The following is a 12,513-nucleotide window of genomic DNA, read 5'->3' as shown; positions in this document are numbered from 1 at the left end:
AAATTAAGAGTAAATTGGGATATATATAACACTGGTTGTGTGAATAAGAGGGTGGCTGCTGATGGACAGATATTAAAAAATGGTATATGGAGGAGCAGAATATAGGCAAAAGCTGATGACTAGTGGTGTAGGGCAGGGTTCAGTGCTAGGACCACTACTGTTTAATTTGTACATAAATGATATAGGAAATAACCTATAAGGAAAGATTCGGTTGTTTTGCTGATGCAAAATTAGGTAGAGGAACAGTGAATCAAGGTAATGTGGAGGACTTGCCGGATGATTTAAATAGGTTGTCAGTATGGGCAAAGATAATGTATGTCAGTTTAATGTAGAGAAATGTAAAGTTATGCATTTGGGGATAAATAGATTACATGTTGTGTACCACATTGATGGAAGTGTTCTCCAGGAAATAGAAGAAGAAGCTATGGATTAAGGGATGGTGGTAGACAGACATTTAAAGTTTAGAAGGCATACTGGTAAGGTTGCTAATATAGCTTATATTATTATTTGGCTATTGAAGAACACACTAACAAGTAGAAATAAGGAAGTTGTTATCCTTCTTTATAAGGCCTTGATATAACCACATCTAGATTACTATACTCAGGTCTGGTTTCTTGGATTTCTTTGGGATGAGGAAATGATGAAGAGGATTCAGAGGCAAGCGACCAAGATGTTGAGTGGTCTGTGGAACGTTTTTTATGAGGATACACTGAGGGCGTGTGGACTACAAAAGTTAGTTGATAGGCAAAAAAGAGGGATGTTGAAAGGGATTTATAGGATTGATGTTTCAGTACTTGGCTAGAAGGTGCAGAAAAAGAGGTAATCCTTGGAAGTATAGTAAAAGTGCGGTTAGTAGGGGGTGTAAGGACTAGAATTTTTTACTTGGAGAATTATGAATGAATGGAGTGGGTTGCCAGAGTCAGTTGTCAGCACGTTCAAGAAGTATAATAGATTGCATGGATAAACAGGGTCTTCCACAATGAATTTTCCAAGTCCATGGAGATGTCCATACAATAATAATGATAATAATAATAAAATGGTTTCGATAAATTATTGCATGTAAATCTTGTATCAACCTAGAAAAAGAAATGAAAGGAAATTTTTTTTCTTTTTTTTGGGGGGGGGGGGGAATTTTTTTATATTGCTCCATGGGTGGATTAACACTTTGAGTTCTATTGATGTTAATATACATCAATCGCGAGTGAACCCAGAATCCTATTGATGTATACTTACATCGCTAAATTAAAAATTCTGAAAATAATAATATATGCTTGAAATTCATTATCAGACTGTACTGTAGTTAAATTTCAACCTTCAGCTTCATTATCCATGAGGATGGATAATTCCCTTTTTTATTGATTTTATCAATAGAAAAGGGAATTTATATTAGTATATCGTAATGCCTGTCCATCGGCTGCGTCACGTATGATTGCACATGTTCATATTTATATTACATCGTGCCGTCATAGCTGTTCCAATCTAAACAATATAGGGGATCTCTTCTTGTGACCTGAGAGATCAGTTCGAATTTCTCTGTCACCATGAGTAGACCAAACTTTTGGGCAAAACTGGGTGTCACCCAGTTTTGCCCAAAGCAGGGGTGTAAAACAATTCTAGAGTGAATGCGAATTAGAACAAATGCTCGAGGAAATACTTGATAACAAAGGATCTGAATTAGATGATTGGGCAGACAGTGATCCAGAACAAGAGGAAGCAGATCTCCCCACAAATGTGAGCTCTGAGTCAAGCAAGAGTGACGCAGAGCTTCGAATGATGGGTGACCAAATTTAAGGTCATCCAGCAAATCGCGTTCGCGATTGCATGCAAGGTCATGGCATTTCAAAAACTGAATGGCCTAATTCAATAATTTACCACTCGACTTTTGTGGCAAATAGTGGATAATTATAATGATGTATATCCCTATATAAAATGATATTTTCATCATAATAATAACACACAAATTTTATTTATAATTTTCATTACTTATGTGACATCTAAGCAATATGTTGACTGAATATGTTGAATTCTGAACACTAAAAAAGAAGAAAATATACGTAAAAAGTAATAAAAAATTAACTTTTTATTTTTTTCAAAAACCTTGATTTCTTGCAACCTGTTTCTGTAGCCCATACCACATATATAACTAAAATGTTTGTTCCAATTAATTGTCAAAGATGTTAACTAAAAGACAAAAAATAATTATTTGGATATTCCATAGTTATACTGCACACCAATTTTTTAAATAGAGCTAAAAATGGTCAGGACACAAAGGTTCTTTAAGTCCCAGTAGGTCTAGGATTCAAAGTGTTAAGAATATTGTTTTTCTATTTTTATCAATATATATATATATATATTATTTTTTTTATTGTCCAGAAACCCTGATCTAGAAACCCACCATTAAACTTTTTCATGCCATTTCAGGTCTCCAAGAAGTGGGAAGGTGGTCTCACACAAGTCAATAAAATTCATCTCCCACCTAAAGGTAATCACAAACATCCACACCCATGACAAGAAGTTACTGTTGGTTGGAGAGTGAGTCTGTTAACCATTCTGCCAAACAGGCCAGGAAATTTTATGAAAATTATTTCATAAAATAATTGCAAAGGTATTTATTATAAAGTTTGCTGTTTCTTCTATATCATGTCTTGTTTATCATCATCATCAAATTCCTGACATGTTACCCTCAAAGTGTTTTTTTTTTTTTTTTGGGGGGGGGGGTTACTGAATATAATGAAAGTACTACATGAAAAGTTTCACCCTTAATAACTTCCAGTCAACAATTCTCCCTCCAAATTAATCTGATATCCGTCAAGACTTCAACATTATCAGATCCCATATTTCTGTCTTTTTAGTTACTTTTTACTGTATAAATCCACCCAGACCTTGGTCTTCCTCTGGGTCTTTTTACAGCAAACTTGGCAACAAACACTTGTTTTGATGGTCTTTCCTCTCCCATTGATACCACATGAGATTAGACCTGCTACCAATGGCAAGTTCTTTCCTAATAGCCTTATTTTTAATAAGAAACTGCCACTAATGTCATCTTTTTTGTAATAGATTTCACGGTTTGATATGAACACAGATGATTAAGAAAATAACTATTTATTAACTTAAAAGCTAATATTTCGCTGGTATTATATCCAGCATCTTCAGAGCACACAACACAAAGTTTGTTACAAATGCAAAACAACTGCAATCAGGTGTAACAGTGGGGCTAGTAAAAGTAATTGCAGCGTGCAAAACAAGACTAAAGTCCTAATATGGCATATCTAGGTTAAAAAAAAATTACTTTTTTTTTTAACAGCAATTACTTTTACTAGCCCTACTGTTACACCGGATTGTGGTTGTTTTGCATTTGTAACAAACTTTGTGTTGTGTGCTCTGAAGATCTGGATATAATACCAGCGAAATATTAGCTTTTAAGTTAATAAATAGTTATTTTCTTGTTGAGAGGCTTATACGCTGGTTAAACATGATAACTAATATTTAAGGAATTGACAGCATATACTAGAAATATAAATTAAATAAACTTTAATATATACTTTCCGATATTTCGGCAAACATCACGTTGCCATCTTCTTGGGAACTTAATACAAAGACACGTGCACACAAGTACTAATAACAGCAAATGAGACTGAAGCTAGGAAGCTAACGTTTTCCTAAAGTCCTGATGGTGCCCCCTGGCGGGCTATATTGGTAGTTCTTGGTCTTTGGGCTGAAGTTCTTCTGATAAAAGTTTCCCAAATTTGGGGCAGTCTCATGCATCCAAATTTGTTGAGGTTTGGCATGTTCCTAAGGGCCGAGGCTGATTCCATGAATAGTCTTTCATACTTGAACTTGCTGCGGTGTATTGCTGTGGCTTTCTTCCATCTTATTCTGTGGCGAATATCCAGAGCGTGGTCTGCAAGCCCAGAGTGGCTGTACTGGTGAAATCGGATGTAATCCTTGTGTTCTGAGATTCTGATATTTGCTGTCCTGCCTGTTTGGCCAAAGTAGGCCAATTTACAGCTGCAAGGGACCTGGTATACACCAGGTAGGTCTAGGGGAAGTAGTTGGTCTTTAGTGGAGCAGATAAGGGATGCCAGTTTTCTATGTGGTCTGTAACAAGTGGTCAAGTCATGTTTTTTTAAGATTTTATTGATTTTTTCCAAGGTGCCTCGGATGTAGGGAATGGTGATGGATTTAGAGTAATCTTTTTTGTGAAGGGGAGGGGGTGGTGGGTTGTGGATAACTGGGTTAAGTATTTTTTGGATTTTTTGGAGGGGGTAGCCATTGGCTGAGAAAGTGTCACAGATGTGATTTAGTTCAGTGGTTAGGGCTTGATCATTTGAACAGATTATTTTTGCCCTGTTGAATAATGTCTTAATAACTCCATATTGTTGTGAGGGGGGGGGGGGGTGATGGGATTGTTGGTGAATGTATCTGCCTGTATGGGTGGGTTTTCTATAAACTGAGAAAACCAAGGTTCCATCATATTGGCGGGTGACTAGTGTGTCTAGGAAGGGGAGGTTATTGTTTTCCTCTTTTTCCAGGGTGAACTTGATTCTAGGGTGTTGGTTGTTTAAGTGTGTTAGGAAGGAGATGAGTGAATCCGGGCCATGTGGCCAAATAGCGAAAACATCATCAACGTAGCGAAGCCATATGGTAGGTTTTTGTGGGGCTGAGTTTAAGGCTTTCTCTTCAAACGTCTCCATGAAGAAGTTGGCCAAGGGTGGGGAAAGCGGTGAACCCATGGCTGTCCCCTCTATCTGTTTGTAGAATTTTTCCTGCCAAACGAAATAGCCTGAGCTCATTGAAGTGGGCTGAGTTTTTTTTATGTGTGATGGTGTGTTGCCAGTATAGTGTGAGAGCGCTTTGGCTAAATGCTTGGCTAGTTTGTAAGTGGGAGAATCAATGCCATCCACTATTGGACGTAATGGCACATTTTCTTTGTGTATTTTTTGGAGCCCATATATGCGGGGGGGGGGGGGGGGGTCTAGAGTTATAGGGTTTTAGTCTGTTGGTAATCTCCACAGGCCAAGAAGTGACTTTCTTAAGGAGCCTAAACTACAAACCAACACTGTAGTTAACCTTTCTTCAGCTACCTTGAAGCCTGAAGCACTCAACGCTTTGTCACGTGGTCACAACTTCACCATTGCTCCTAAGAAATTACCGGCCGAGGAATTAATGATCCAAATTGAACGCGGGATTCGCCAACTTCCAAACCACATCGCCAATGATATCAGATTGGATGTAGCCTGTGTTCTCAATAAAGCAAAACCTCCAAAATCCAACATATCCATTAGTGAATACAAGTCACTACAAGAATTGAAGAGAAACAAAAAAATAGTGATCACCAAAGCGGATAAGGGGAACGCCACTGTGGTACTCAATCTTAAAGATTACACAAGTAAGCTCAAGGCTTTACTATTAGATCGTTCCACTTACATCCCCATTGATTACAATCCCACCAACTCACAAATTGGAAAACTCCATAGGCTCCTTAAGAAGGTCACTTCTTGGCCTGTGGAGATTACTAACAGACTAAAACCCTATAACTCTAGACCCCCCCCCCCGCCCGCATATATGGGCTCCCAAAAATACACAAAGAAAATGTGCCATTACGTCCCATAGTGGATGGCATTGATTCCCCCACTTACAAACTAGCCAAGCATTTAGCCAATGAGCTCTCACACTATACTGGCAACACACCATCACACATAAAAAAACTCAGCCCACTTCAAAGCCAGTACAGAAAACCTTACACTCCAACATAATGACATAATGGTCAGTTTTGATGTCTCCTCCCTATTCACGAATGTCCCCCTCAAAGAAACCTTAGAGCTAATCCAAGCTAAATTTCCTCCCGATATCTCAGCCCTATTTCAATTTACAATGAACTCAGGCTAATTCGTTTGGCAGGAAAAATTCTACAAACAGATAGAGGGGGCAGCCATGGGTTCACCGCTTTCTCCACCCTTGGCCAACTTCTTCATGGAGACGTTTGAAGAGAAAGCCTTAAACTCAGCCCCACAAAAACCTACCATATGGCTTCGCTACGTTGATGATGTTTTCGCTATTTGGCCACATGGCCCGGATTCACTCCTCTCCTTCCTAACACACTTAAACAACCAACACCCTAGAATCAAGTTCACCCTGGAAAAAGAGGAAAACAATAACCTCCCCTTCCTAGACACACTAGTCACCCGCCAACCTGATGGAACCTTGGTTTTCTCAGTTTATAGAAAACCCACCCATACAGGCAGATACATTCACCAACAATCCCATCACCCCCCCCCCCCCTTCACAACAATATGGAGTTATTAAGACATTATTCAACAGGGCAAAAATAATCTGTTCAAATGATCAAGCCCTAACCACTGAACTAAATCACATCTGTGACACTTTCTCAGCCAATGGCTACCCCCTCCAAAAAATACTTAACCCAGTTATCCACAACCCACCACCCCCTCCCCTTCACAAAAAAGATTACTCTAAATCCATCACCATTCCCTACATCTGAGGCACCTCAGAAAAAATCAAAATCTTAAAAAAACATGATTTGACCACTTGTTACAGACCACATAGAAAACTGGCATCCCTTATCCGCTCCACTAAAGACCAACCACTTCCTCTAGACCTACCTGGTGTATACCAGGTCCCTTGCAGCTGTAAATTGTCCTACTTTGGCCAAACAGGCAGGACAGCAAATATCAGAATCTCAGAACACAAGGATTACATCTGATTTCACCAGTACAGCCACTCTGGGCTTGCAGACCACGCTCTGGATACTCGCCACAGAATAAGATGGAAGAAAGCCACAGCAATACACCGCAGCAAGTTCAAGTATGAAAGACTATTCACGGAATCAGCCTCGGCCCTTAGGAACATGCCAAACCTTAACAAATTTGGATGCATGAGACTGCCCCAAATTTGGGAAACTTTTATCAGAAGAACTTCAGCCCAAAGGCCAAGAACTACCAATATAGCCCGCCAGGGGGCACCATCAGGACTTTAGGAAAACGTTAGCTTCCTAGCTTCGGTCTCATTTGCTGTTATTAGTACCTATGTGCACGTCTTTGTATTAAGTTCCCAAGAAGATGGCAACGTGACGTTTGCCGAAATATCGGAAAGTATATATTAAAGTTTATTTAATTTATATTTCTAGTATACGCTGTCAATTCCTTAAATATTAGTTATCAAATAGTTATTTTCTTAATCATCTGTGTTCGTATCAAACCGTGAAATCTATTACAAAAATGTCTGACGAACACATAAGCCTATCCACGTGTACTAATGTCATCTGTTCTCACACTAATCTTTCTCAGAAAAAGTCCCATCTTCAACAATGTTTGTGCATTTGAGTCTACACTTCATCTCTGAAAGCTGCTCAACCTAGATTCGTTTTAAAACTTTCTTATACACTCTTCTTTTCAATATGAAATTCATTTTATCCTGCTCAACACTAAATGGTGATCACTTACAAATTTCAAATCCTCTGTACACTCTGGTGTCCTGAGTCAGTGGGAAAGCATTGCTATCAACAATAACATTTTATTTCTTGCATTGCTTGTAATTGGGAAGATACCTCCACTTAGCCTTTTAAGGGATGCAGAGAACCAACCTGGGCTTCTGACCTAATGTCCAATCCTCACCTTCTCGTGGCACACCCTGTTAGGTATCTACGTGGATAGTGAGCAAACAAGGTTGGGTTGACAACTTGGGATTTAGCCAACAAACCTGCATGCTTACTGGCTCAAAGCATGGTGAAAAATTATGATATAAAATTTCTCGTTTATTTATAATTCTATTTACAAATTACTTCACAGAATGCTTAGAGTTTTCGCACTTGTACAGATTTGATTTACAGAAAACAGAAAATGGCATTTATAATAATCTATGTTATCTACAGTATTTGCAGCTAAGTTTGCCTGCTTCCCTGACCCAATTCCAAGATTGTGCATTACAAATTAAAACAAACAGTTATGAAACAAATCATGTATTTGCTAAGAACTCTGTGTAACATGCAACTAAAGCAATATCAATTATTAATGTCATTGTTATCATTATTTCTGATGTTCAGTTGGCAAAAATAGCAAGAAAAAAATCTTGTGCACTTTCTTTTGTTAAAAAAAGGAAAGAAAGCGATAAATAACATTTCATTCTGAAACAACCACTGAATGAAAAAGAAATTACTATGCATTTTTCTTATTTTTTTTTTTACAGTTCAAAGAAGAAATTACAACACATTTGAAAAATACATTTACTATTAGGTATGTGGTATTATTGAAGTTGCTACAATTTTACTACTCTTTTACACTAAAAAAGTATGAGCATGCTCCTCAAGTAATTTACATTTGTCACAAACAAGCTTTTAGCCATTTTCTCAAGCTGAGATTATTACCTAGTATTTCTACAACAAAGCTCATCTCAGAAATGGCAACTAGCAGCAGTAAAAGTAATAATATTAGGAATGTTTTAAGGTAAAAAAACCTAACGATATTGGACTTTTTATTTCTGTGGCATAATTATAAACAATTTTTATATGGTGAAAATATAGCATGAAATGTATTTGTAAAACTTGGAATAATTTCAGCTGAACAACTGATTGTAGACTGCAAAGAAACAGTCCCAAATTAGTTCCAGGAGCAGAGAGAAAGGGAGGATGAAATTGGAAATTTTCAAAATGAGAATAAATTTTTAATCAGTCTATATTGAACATGTTTCATATATTTTCACCATATCTACAGTGGTTAAGCACTGGATATTATAGGAAAGAGCATCCTGTGTGTGTGTGTGTGTGTGTGTGTGTGTGTGTGTGTGTGTGTGTGTGTGTGTGTGTGTGTGTGTGTGTGTGTGTGTGTGTGTGTGTGTGTTATAAAATTCTTTGTAAAAGAAGGTTTAACCCCAAAAGAAATTCATTCAAAGTTCATAAAAGCTTATGGTATTGGATGACTGGTGAGAGTCAAAGTGCTTGAAATTGCTGAGACTATAGGCATTTCAAAAAAAGGTGAAGGATATATTTTGCATGAAGAATTGCATATGAAAAAGCTTTGCGCAAGATGGGCGCTGTGCTTGCTCACAGCAGATCAAAAACACACTGGTGTGAGATGAAGGCCAATATAAGACAAAACATGCAGCTGATTACTGCTATAGGCCAGGGGGTTTCAGGGATGATCTGGAAGCCCTGTATCAGCAAATTAGTACAATAAGTGCAAGTCAAGTAATTATTATTATGGGAAACATCAACTATGGAGATATAGACTGGAAGGAAGGAAATGATTGAACATGGTCATAGGATCACAACAGCTCACCACAACTAATGTGACCAACAATGCCTCCGACTTGAAGATGTGACCATGCAGTCTTGACTTGGGATGTAAAATATCAGGAATGTTCTGTCAAGAAAGAGTATATGTGAAACTACAAGGCAGGTGATTATGATAAGCTTAGGAGGAAGCTTGAAGCTGTGCTATGACATAAAATCCTGCAAGAGAAGGATCTTAGAAGTGCATGGTAGTGCAATATTAAATTGTATACTTAAGATCAAGAAGATTAATCAGGTAGGAGTTAGATGAATGAGTAATATCATTAAGCTTGAGTTGCAGAACAGAAAAATGCTGTCAAAGGTATATATATGGAGAAAGGTACCCAGAAAGTTCATGAACAGTACGAGCATTAGGCAGGAAAGGTGACCCACATGGTAAGGAGACTATGAGAAGAAACTAGATGAGCAGGCCAAAGGAAATCCCAAAAGGTTCTTTCATTACATGGTAAGTAAGAGCCTGTGATGACTTGGGTATAGTTCCTGAAGTCTATGGGAGACACGAACAGCCCCATTCATGTCTCCCATAGACTTCAGACAAAAAGAAATCCAAAGAATCCTTAATAACCTGAACACATTCAAGGCATCTGGTCCTAATAGTATCCCAGCTATTGTGTTCAAAAATTGTGCCCCAGAATTAATGCCTATTCTGTATCGCCTCTTCAATCTATCGTATTCAACTGGGATCTACCCTACAACATGGAAACAGATCCATATCCAGACCATCCCAAAGAAAGGTGATAAAAGTGAACCAACAAACTACCATTCAATTCCTCTTACTTATGAAAATTCACTCTAAAATTATGAAAGAGTTCATCTCAACCATCTCTTGAACTGCCTACAAACACACCAACTAATCAGTGACCAGTAGTATGGATTCTGCCACCTGAGATCTACAGCTGATCTTGCTTTCACCACCCACCTCTGGACTCAAGCTATGGAGAAACTCACATGGTTGCCCCCCAACATTTCAAAGGCATTTGATTGGGTTTGGCAGGGGGCCTACTTAACAAATTGCCAGACTACGGATCACTAACTCTCTTACTGGTCACTCACTACATGTCATGGTGGATGGTTTACTCTCCTCAGATTTCTCCACCAATGCAGGAGTATCCTAGGGTTCTGTTCTTTCACCCACTCTCTTCTTCTTGTATATAAATGACTGGATCTCACATATTTCCAATCCTATCCATAGCTTTGCCAATGACAGTACACTCCATTCCTTCAACAAATCTTGTAATGCTCAAGTATCAGAATCCTCAAAATCTACCATGACCAGGGACCTGAACTCAGATTTCCTAGATATATCCCAGTGCGACAAGGAAAATCTTGTAAACTTCAGTGCCACCAAAACTCAGTCCTGTCTGAAATCTCACAAGAAAGAGCTCGCATCCCTCCCCATTACTTTCAGTAATACTGAGATATCCAAACATGATTAGATTTCTTTTTTTGGGCTGACCTGCACCTATGATCTTTCCTGGCACAACGACATTTCAACTATAGCTTCTGCAGCCACCAAAAAACTTGTAGTTTTTTGTGATTTCCAAGCCTAACCATTGAATATTGTTCCCATATTTGGGGTAGTGCATCAAAATCCTCTCTAAGATTGCTCGATTCTAACCAGAAGAGGGAAATCTGGCTAATTAATGATCCCTTGCTCATAGATGTTAAGTTTCTGCCTTGTGCCTCTTCTATACTTTCATGAACAGTGCTCTGCTCAATTGGCCACTATTATTCCTACGCTCTCCTCTAAAATCATTAAAACAAGAGCCACTGCTATCTGACACAGTCCATGAAAGTTCAGTGAGTTTACAGTCAATCTTGAAACTCACCAAACTAACTTCACTACTGCCTCTTTCATTCCATCTACTTCTGTCCTATGGAACAGTCTCCCCCCCACTCTGCCATCTTAAAAGATTACAATCCTCAGCTGTTCAAGCAAAATGTGAACAGATTCCTCTTTTCTTCTTACTCACATGGCACTAATGTGATATAGGGCTTGTGGCCTTTTGTGTGTGAATCAGATGTAACAAAAAAAAAGTAAGAATGACTATGGAAGAATAGCTTTAACGAGTGCTGATGGCCGTAAGGTAATAGAAGCACACCAAATCATTAAGTTACCGAGTGACCACCTTGCAAAGGTATATCATCTGAACGTGGTTACTGCTGTGACAGAGGTAGATGAATCTGAAATCCTTAGGATATTACATCTCAATGTAAATATACCCATGGGATAGGGATATCAGTTCAATGTTTTATGACAAGGTACAGGGGAACTGGCAGTTTGTCTGACGAGACTCTTTAATTTAAGTCTCAGCTCTAGTAAACTTCCAAGAGAGTGGAAAGCCAGCAAAACAATTCCTTTGCATAAGGGAGGTTTCTAAGATTAGCAAATTATAGACCAATCAGTATCTCAGGAGTAGCGGTAAAAGTACTAGAAAAATTGGTCAAGAATGGGTGGATAAGAACATGATACTCTATGAGGAGGAAAGTGGCTTTGTGAAGGCTTGATCATGCTTTATTAATTTATTAACTTTTTGATAATAAAGTGACAGTTGAGATGGATAAGAGAAATGGCTACATGATAATTCTGCTGGATTTTGCAGAGGCATTTGACAGAATTCCACATGGAGCTCTGTTACGCAAATTAGAACAAATAGGGATGGATATGATACTGGTTATGTGGAGGGTGGCTGATATCAAAGTGGTACATGAAGGAATAGAATCCACGGGGAAAGCAAGTGACTGATGGTGTGCCACAATGTCCTGTGCTAGGACTCTACTGTTTAATTTGTACATAAATGATATAAGAAATAATCTGAGAGGAAATATTCAGCTGTTTGCTGATGCTGAAAAATTGGGTAGGTAATAGTTAATCAAGGAAATATGGAGAGCTTGTGGGATGATTTAAATAAGCTGTCATTATGGGCAAAAGACAATGGACATCAGTGTAATGTGGAGAAATGTAAAATTATGCATTTTAGGACAAATTGATTACAAGCTATGTACCACACTGATGGAACTGTACTCCAGGAAATAGATGAAGTTAGGGATTTGGGAGAGGTGGTAGACGGACAGCTGAAGTTTAGAGCGCATACTGCTAAAGATTAGCATACTTTTTGGTAGGAGATGAATTTTATTGCCCAGTGTGAGACAAATGCCCTGCTTATTGGAGGAGCGAAAAAGTTCCATATTTGGGCTATAAAGCA

The 12,513-nt window shown here is 38.3% G+C and overlaps 1 protein-coding gene across 2 annotated transcripts in view; it reads right to left on the bottom strand.

Moving 5' to 3' along the window:
* The window catches only part of Nedd4 (E3 ubiquitin-protein ligase Nedd4), a 523,801-nt gene that overhangs the window by 330,020 nt on the left and 181,268 nt on the right, over positions 1–12,513 (bottom strand). The window lies entirely within an intron of this gene.

Source organism: Typopeltis vanoorti, chromosome 7 (assembly GCF_054136105.1).
Source record: "Typopeltis vanoorti isolate ZY-2024b chromosome 7, IOZ_Tvanoo_1.0, whole genome shotgun sequence".
Taxonomy (NCBI): Eukaryota; Metazoa; Arthropoda; class Arachnida; order Uropygi; family Thelyphonidae; genus Typopeltis; species Typopeltis vanoorti.
This window is presented reverse-complemented; position numbering and strand designations above follow the sequence as displayed.